The sequence below is a fragment of the Eubalaena glacialis genome, chromosome 3, assembly GCF_028564815.1.
Source record: "Eubalaena glacialis isolate mEubGla1 chromosome 3, mEubGla1.1.hap2.+ XY, whole genome shotgun sequence".
Classification (NCBI taxonomy): Eukaryota; Metazoa; Chordata; class Mammalia; order Artiodactyla; family Balaenidae; genus Eubalaena; species Eubalaena glacialis.
Genome location: NC_083718.1, coordinates 46,876,055 through 46,884,152, shown reverse-complemented (window position 1 = coordinate 46,884,152; position 8,098 = coordinate 46,876,055). Strand labels below are relative to the sequence as shown.

At 43.4% G+C, this 8,098-nt stretch overlaps 1 pseudogene; it reads left to right on the top strand.

Moving 5' to 3' along the window:
- Positions 1–240: 240 nt before the first annotated feature.
- On the top strand, positions 241–2,448 carry LOC133086984 (microtubule-associated protein 1S-like; annotated as a pseudogene).
- The last annotated feature ends 5,650 nt before the right edge of the window (positions 2,449–8,098 follow it).

Below are 8,098 nucleotides of genomic sequence, written 5' to 3'. Positions count from 1 at the left end.
AGAGTGCAATCCTTTGACAGACGGGAAGGGTAGAGGGTGGGATTGAGGGTGAGAAACAGGTAGAGCAGAGAAATGCATTTGGGGCACAGGGAGAAATGAAGTCCTTGTGGGAGATGTGTTGGAGAACTGTATTTTTGTGGGTATAAATTGTTATTTAAAAAAATCTGAAATTCAAGTAATTTAACATCTTGAGATTAAGTTAAATGACTGAGTTTTTGTGTGCACGAAGACCAAGCCGATATGCAGTCCACAGGTTTAGACACATCCCAGCTTGCGTGAGCTTAATAAGCGGCCATATTAGGGTACCAGAAAGCTTCTACTGGAAGAATAAATTTTATTTTAGTTAAAAGACTTTCGAACATGGAAAATATGAGAGTATCAAAATTGACACAGGTAATTCTAAATCAGAATCTCCATCTATACACAGTGAAACTAAGGAAGAGGAAGACAATTAGAAAAGCTTTTTTTTTTTTTTAATTTTTATTTATTTATTTATGGCTGTGTTGGGTCTTCGTTTCTGTGTGAGGGCTTTCTCTAGTTGCGGCAAGTGGGGGCCACTCTTCATCGCGGTGCGCGGGCCTCTCACTATCGCGGCCTCTCTTGTTGCGGAGCACAGGCTCCACATGCGCAGGCTCAGTAGTTATGGCTCACGGGGCCCAGCCGCTCCGCGGCATGTGGGATCCTCCCAGACCAGGGCTCGAACCTGTGTCCCCTGCACCGGCAGGCGGACTCGCAACCACTACGCCACCAGGGAAGCCCTAGGAAAAGCTTTCTTTAAACAAGAACATTTCATGTAAAGATTTCGGTCTCTGATCCCTTCCCCCCAAGTAAAAGTCTTCAAACAATTATATATGTATATATAATTATATAATTACAAGAGATAGCATCATCTGAAGATGAAATAGAAGATGTTTGGATTGACATAACACTGTCTCCTCGACGTTCTACTTATAGGTAAAAAAATCAGAATTCTTAACTGAAGCTTAAAATTTTGCACAAAATAGTTGACACCTCAATGTGTGCGTGCTTGTTGCACTTTGTCTTTTAAGCCTGCATTTTTCGAAGCCGCCCCTCACTCCTGCCCACCTCCAGGGAGGTGAAGAAGGACCCCGACCACAGGAGGTGCCAGGCTGCCTCCACTGTGGTCGGCAGCAAGAAGGCAGATGCCCAGGTGGCTCCCAAGCCCCGCAGAGCACCCAACACACCCCGCCCAGGTGTCCCGACAGCAGAGAATGGGCCCCGAAGCCCCCGCCCCCCCGCTTCCGGTGCGGAGACGCCAGACCACCCACCGTGGCCGGCAGCTTCCGGAACCCGCAGCTGGTGGCCACGCCCAGTCAGGAGAGCAGCCCGGAGCTGGGGCTGAGCCCGGCTGGGTGGAGGGTGGCAGCTTGGAGGAGACAACCCTGCAGCTGCTGTTGGCCGCCAGCACTCCCCAGCCATGCACACCCTCGCCCGTCGGAGCCCACCAGGGGCCAGCTGAGAACTGCGGGCCACTATCACTGAGCCCAATGCGGGGGTGGGGAGGCCAGGCCGGATGCCTCCCCCTCAGGACCACGCTCTCGCTGCCCGCCGAGGTGGGCTCCCCACGCTCCACAGAGGTGGACGAGCCCCTGTCCGTCTCCCTTGAGCAGGTGCTGCCACTACCACCTGCCACCATGAGTGAAGCCGGGCTGAACCTCGCACTCTGCGGCCCTCGAGCGCGGCCCAGGGCCTCCCCGCACGACGTGGCCCTGTGCCTGGCGTCACCCTGTGAGTTTGAGCAGCGGGAGGCCGTGCCCATGGCTCTGGCACACGTGTCCCCTGGCAGCGCCAACGACAGCAGCGCTAGGTCCCAGGAGCTGGCGGGCACTCCAGGAGTCCAGGAGACATCACCCACGTCTGTCAGCAAGTCCCTGCCCACCCTGTCTTAACTCAGACCCCTTGCCTGCTGCTCCCAGCACCTCGGACTCAGATGAGGACACACTCCTGACCCCTCAAGATCGCCCCGTCTCTGCCCACGCAGCCTAGTATCTGCATGGTGGATCCTTAGACGCTGCCTCCCGGCTGAAAGAGCGCCTCGGCCGTGCTCGGAAGCCACCCACCCACCCAAACCCTGGCACTGACACCCCCAAAGCCACTCCAGTGACTGCTGCCAAAATCAAGGGGCTGGCCAGTGGGGACCGGGCCAGGTGGCCACTCAGCGCCCGGAGTGAGTCCAGTGACAAAGGAAGTCGGACACCCCTGTCCAGAAAGTCCTCAGTCCTCAAGACGACCACTCGAGGTCCATCCGGTAAGTACCCGGGGGCTGGAGTCCTGCAGCAGGTTCCCTGCTCACGTCCTCCTGTTCTCTCCTTGATCTGTGGTCTCAGCCACACCCACCACCCCTTCTGGGCCTCAGTTTCTCCTATAAAATGGAAGCTCTGGCCTCACTGCTTCAGCATTTGCCATTCCAAGGTGCTGGAGCAGTAACGTCAATGGAAACATAACGTGAGCACATCCATCATGATGAATTTTCCAGCAGCCGCGTTAAGCAAAAAGAAACAGGTGAAATTGATTTTAATAGTATGTTTTATGAAACCCATTTGTGTCGAGGTTCCAAAGACCGCCCCCAGGTTCCATGATTGGCTAGGAGTACTGGGTGTGTGGTCATACTCCCAGCTAAATTTATTTCAACAAAAGGATACTTAGCAGGATCAGCAAAGGAAAAAGGCTTGGGGAGAAGCCCCTGGGGGGAACCAGGCACAAGCTTCTGGAGCCTTCTCTCAGTGGAGTCACATACCACGTGCTTGATTCTCTGACAACAGGAAATGCCCTCTATCAGGGAAGCTCCTTAAAGACTCAGGGCACAGGGTTTCTATTGGGGCTGGTCTTGCAGGCACCCTCTGCCTCACACATATACTGAAAAAGGATTCTTGGATCCAATTCTTGGACACTAGCTGGGTGTCATACAATTTCCCTCAATTCTAACACTATCTACCCAGAGATAGAATCACATTCTACAGGTAAAGGGCTCCGTCCCACGAGCACCCTCCACTTCAGGTGCCAATCATAAGTCCAGGTTGATACCTGTGCTTCTGACTAACTGGCTATAAATCGAGGTTCCTATGACCCCCCTCTTTGGGTTTTATTTGCCAGAGCAGCTGACAGACTGAGGAAAACCCATTTACTCACTAGATTACTGATTTATTATAAAAGGATACTAAAGGATACAAATCAACAACCAGATGAAGAGATACATAGGGCGAGGTCCTGAACAAGAGATCTTATGTCCTCGTGGAACTTGGGGCCCTGAAAAGTGGCATGCAGAAGTGTTCTGGTTCCCCGATGTGGAAGCTCTCTGAAAAGGGCCAAAAAGCTGTCCTTTGGGGCTTTTATGGAGGCTTCATTACATAGTCATGATTGACTAAATCATTGGCCAATGGCAACTGATTCAACCTCAAGCTCCTTTCCTTTCCCCAGAAATCAGGGGGCAGGACTCAAAGTTCCAACCCTCTGATCATGAAGTTGGTTCTCCTGGCAACTGGCCCCACACCCTGGGGTGGGATCCAAAGTCACCTTCATTAACATAAAACCCAGTTGTGATGGAAAGGGCTTGTTATGAAAAACAAGACACCCATTTCACCTTTTTGGCCCTGAAGTGTTTCATGGAGCTGAGGACAAGAGACCAAATATAACAAAAGATGCTCCCATTGCTCTTACTGACCAGAAAATTCCAAGAGTTTGGGGAACTGTGAGCTGGGAACTGTGGAAGAAGACCAAATACATCTGAGAATGACCAAATATATATATATTTTTTAATTGAAATATAGTTGATTTACAATGTTGTGTTAGTTTCTGGTGTACAGCAAAGTGATTGAGTTACACATATATATACATTCTTTTTGATATTCTTTTCCGTTATGTTTTATCACAGGATATTGGACCTACAGTAGGACCTACTGTATAGCACAGGGAACTATATCCAATATCCTGTGATAAAACATAACGGAAAAGAATATCAAAAAGAATGTATATCCATTCTATATTTAATAGTTTGCATCTACTAACCCCAAACTCCCAATCCGTCCCTCCCCCACCTTCCCTCCCACTTGGCAACCACAAGTCCGTTCTCTATATCTGTGAGTCTGTTTCTATTTCCTAGATGGGTTCATTTGTGTCATAGGTTAGATTCCACATATAAGTGATATCATATGGTATTTGTCTTTTTCTGACTGACTTTACTTAGTATGATAATCTCTAGGTCCATCCATGTTGCTGTAAATGGCATTATTGCATTCTTTTCTATGGCTGAGTAGTATTCCATTGTATATATGCACCATATCTTCTTTATCCATTCATCTGTTGATGGATGATTAGGTTGTTTCCATGTCTTGGCTATTGTAAATAGTGCTGCTATGAACAACGGGTGCATGTATCTTTTTGAATTAGAGTTTTGTCCGGATATATGCCCAGGAGTGGCATTGCTGGATCATATGGTAATTCTATTTTTAGTTTCTGAGGAACCTCCATACTGTTTTCCACAGTGGCTATACCAACTTACATTCCCACCAATGGTGTAGGAGGGTTCCCTTTTTTCTACACCCTCTCCAGCATTTGTTATTTGTAGACTTTTTAATGATGGCCATTCTGACTGGTGTGAGGTGGTACCTCATAGTACTTTTGATTTGCATTTCTCTAATAATTAGCGATATTGAGCATCTTTTCATGTGTCTGTTGGCCATCTGTATGTCTTCTTTGGAGAAATGTCTATTTAGATCTTCTTCCCATTTTTCAATTGGGTTGTTTGTTTTTTTGTTGAGTTACATGAGCTGTTGGTATCAAATATGTATATTTCTTATAAATCACAAAAAGGCTAAATTAAAAAAAAATAGCTGAAATAATGTTTTGTTTTAAAGTTTGTACTATTATGTTATCTTTATCTTACATTAGTATTTAGCTTGCTAACTTTTGATAATACTTTTTGCATTAATTTAATAATCTAATAGTTAAATCAGAATTAGAATATGTGCTTAATATTTACACACACACTAAGTTAAATTTTAGACAGCTTTTTATTTAAAATCTATTACATTTTTAAGTTTCGTTGGTTTAAAAATATTATGAATTCTAAATACTTTTAAAATAAAATGCTGGTATTGGTATATTATTTCAAAATTATAATGAAGAAATATTGAAATGCTAGTTGATCATCTTGCTGCAGTAATGTAATCAGAGCAATTGGAAAGACTAGCATTAAAATGACTGGTCTTGAGTTTCCATCTCTACTTGGCTTTAATTAAAGCCAAAAGTATCTAATAAACTGAGGGCAGAGGGAGGGGCTTTAAAGCTGGAATCTAGTTAAAACATGCTATCATCCTCTAGTTGGTGAATCGGCCAGGGGCCAGTTGGAAGAATGAGGAACCCTTTGGTAACTTGAAGTGAAAAGTGGTTTGCTACAAAGAATTAGATGCTTTAAAAATTATGGCAAAGGTTGAAGGAATGTACATGAGGCTGCGTCTCTGTGAAAGACTCCTAGAATAAAATAGCTAAACTAAACTGCCAGTGAAACAGCTGTCCTGACCGTGGAGTCAGGAATTTGGAGGGTCAAGAGGGACCACTAGAACTGGTGAATTCAAGAACAGTCTGCTGTAGTTGCAATCAGGATCAGGAAACTCCAACCGCCTCTTGACCACAACAAAGTTGGTAACTGGATGCTGGAACATGGATTCCAGTTGCCACCGGTACTACCACACTGCCTTTCAACACCCACAAAGAAAATGACTGGACCCTGCTTTGCCATTGCAGAAAAATCTAAGTCTCCAGTATCTTTGCTTGCTGGAAACACAGTCCCTGTCTCACTTCTGCTTCCAAATCTTACATGAATGGATCTAAGCGGCAGAAGCAATATCACAACTAGAACTCAGCTGTGGGTGTGGGAAATCTTAATTTTAGTTTTCCACTGTCTATAGTCCAAGAAGACACAACTAACAAGAAATAAAATTGAGCAAAACAGTCCATCATGCCCACTACAACTGTATGATAAAACTGTACCATAATGAGTATGTGTTAAATGTTGGTCATCATGACATAGTAAGAAATTACAAAAAGAGACCTATGTCCACTTGTATGATGGATCTAAAGTAATCAAACTCATGGAAGCAGAAAGAAGAATGGTGGTTGCCAGGGCCTGGGGAGAGGGGGAAACAGGAAGTTGTTCAATGGGATAGTTTCAGTCACGCAAGGTGAAAAAGTTCTAGAGATCTGCTATACCACAATGTGCATAGTTAAGACAGTAACGTACACTTAAAAATTGTTTGGAGAGTAAATTTTCGTTGTGTGTTTTTTAGCATAATAAAAAAAATAACAAAATTTTAAAAAAGAAAATAGAAACCTATGTAGTTCAGGGACTTTGTAGTTGCCTCCAATTTCTGGGCATCATGATCTTTATTTATAGTGAATCATACTTGAAATGGTGCATGTCAGCTGTCCTTACCTTAAACTCAAATGTCAAAGGTTTTGGATTTAGCTTGTAGTCATTGTTTTGTAATGTTAAGGATAAAATCACCTAGAAGCAATATCTACATACATAAGGCAATATTTGATTATCTCATAGTTAAAAACAATAAATAATTGCTCTAGAATTAAATTAGAAGCCTTTCCCTGGAAGCTCTGGTTGGAAAAATCAAAAATCTCTGTAAATTTCATATCAAGAATTGTTTTAGTGCTTTGTGGGTTTGTTGTTTGTAGGGTTATGTATTAATTGATTTTTGGAGGAAGAACTGAGATAAGAAGTTTTGGTCATTGTTGATATTTAATAAATATCAAGGAATTGAATTAAGCTAATGTTCATAAAGCTTGCATATATTTCTTAGGATTATTTATTTTCAATTTGTGAATAATTTCTTATTTGTAATTTCCAGATCATATTTTTCTAAATTCTCATTTCCAGTTCCCAATTCCCAAATATGGTGGTGGCATCTTTGGAAGAGTCAAATGGAAACAACGTGACCCATTGCCAATATTCAGAATTGGTATTTTCCCAGTTATCAAAGAATATGGAATTCCATTGCATTGTCTCATTCAGTCCAAGTTTCTGCTTTTTCCAGGGATATGTTTAATAGCTTTTAAAGAGGAAGTTTATCTTCCTACCCCTCTCTGGGATAGAAGTTCTTAGCATATTACAAGGAGAAACAATTCCCTGACTGTTCCCTGACCTCACCCCCTCAAAGCTGAGTTTCTAAACAAAAGGCATGTTAGTATGGAGATACAGATTTTGCACATGTTTCTTACCACAGTAACATTGACTGCAAAGGTCAAGATTAGGATGATCTCTTTAAACCCACTGGATTCCCTCACCCTCATGTCTGTTTTATTCTTCTTTATAGATAGTTTGACAATTCCAGAGCTGAATCAGACAAAACAGAGACTCTGTCTGGATCACAGGCTACCACCCCTTGGAAGGAAAATGAAAAATTCAGTTCATTGTATGGTATCCAGATATCTGGATGTTTGAAATGGGGAAGACAACACATTTGGATGATGTGCTCTATGCCAGGACCGTGGGTGGCAGGAGAAGTAGGGAGAAAGAGAAGAACCAGGACTACTGAAATCTGAGGGGAAACCAGGGAAGGAGGAACAGGGGAGAGGGTGCAGGCCAGACCACACACAGGAAGTTCCCAGGATGTGGAGGTCAAGGGCATATGACAGGGCTGAAGTCAGAGCAAGACCAGTGTGTTCAGGCTATTGTTAGATTTTGGCTTTTTTGACATGAAGGCTAGATACCTCTAATGTTATCAAGAATTCGCCAAGGGTTTTCAAACTTGTAAACAAATGAAAACTCAAGAAATGAATTTCATCAGCTCTGTCCTGTATGACTTAAGATTCTTCATAGTTTCCATAGCTCAAAGATCAGTTTTTTGCCCAGAGTCACCTTTGTGACATTAAGAAGGTCCAAAGGCATCTAGATACTACAAAGAGTGATAGTCATAACTAGTAGAGGTCTAATCTTTATTTTTAAATTAAAAATCTCCTTGGAGGAGTGGCAAATTTAGTCACTAACAGTTTAGTTTCACATTAGAATAATGATGGCCTCATAGAATAGGTTAGGAAATATTTTCTTTTCTTCTGCTTTCTGGAAGAG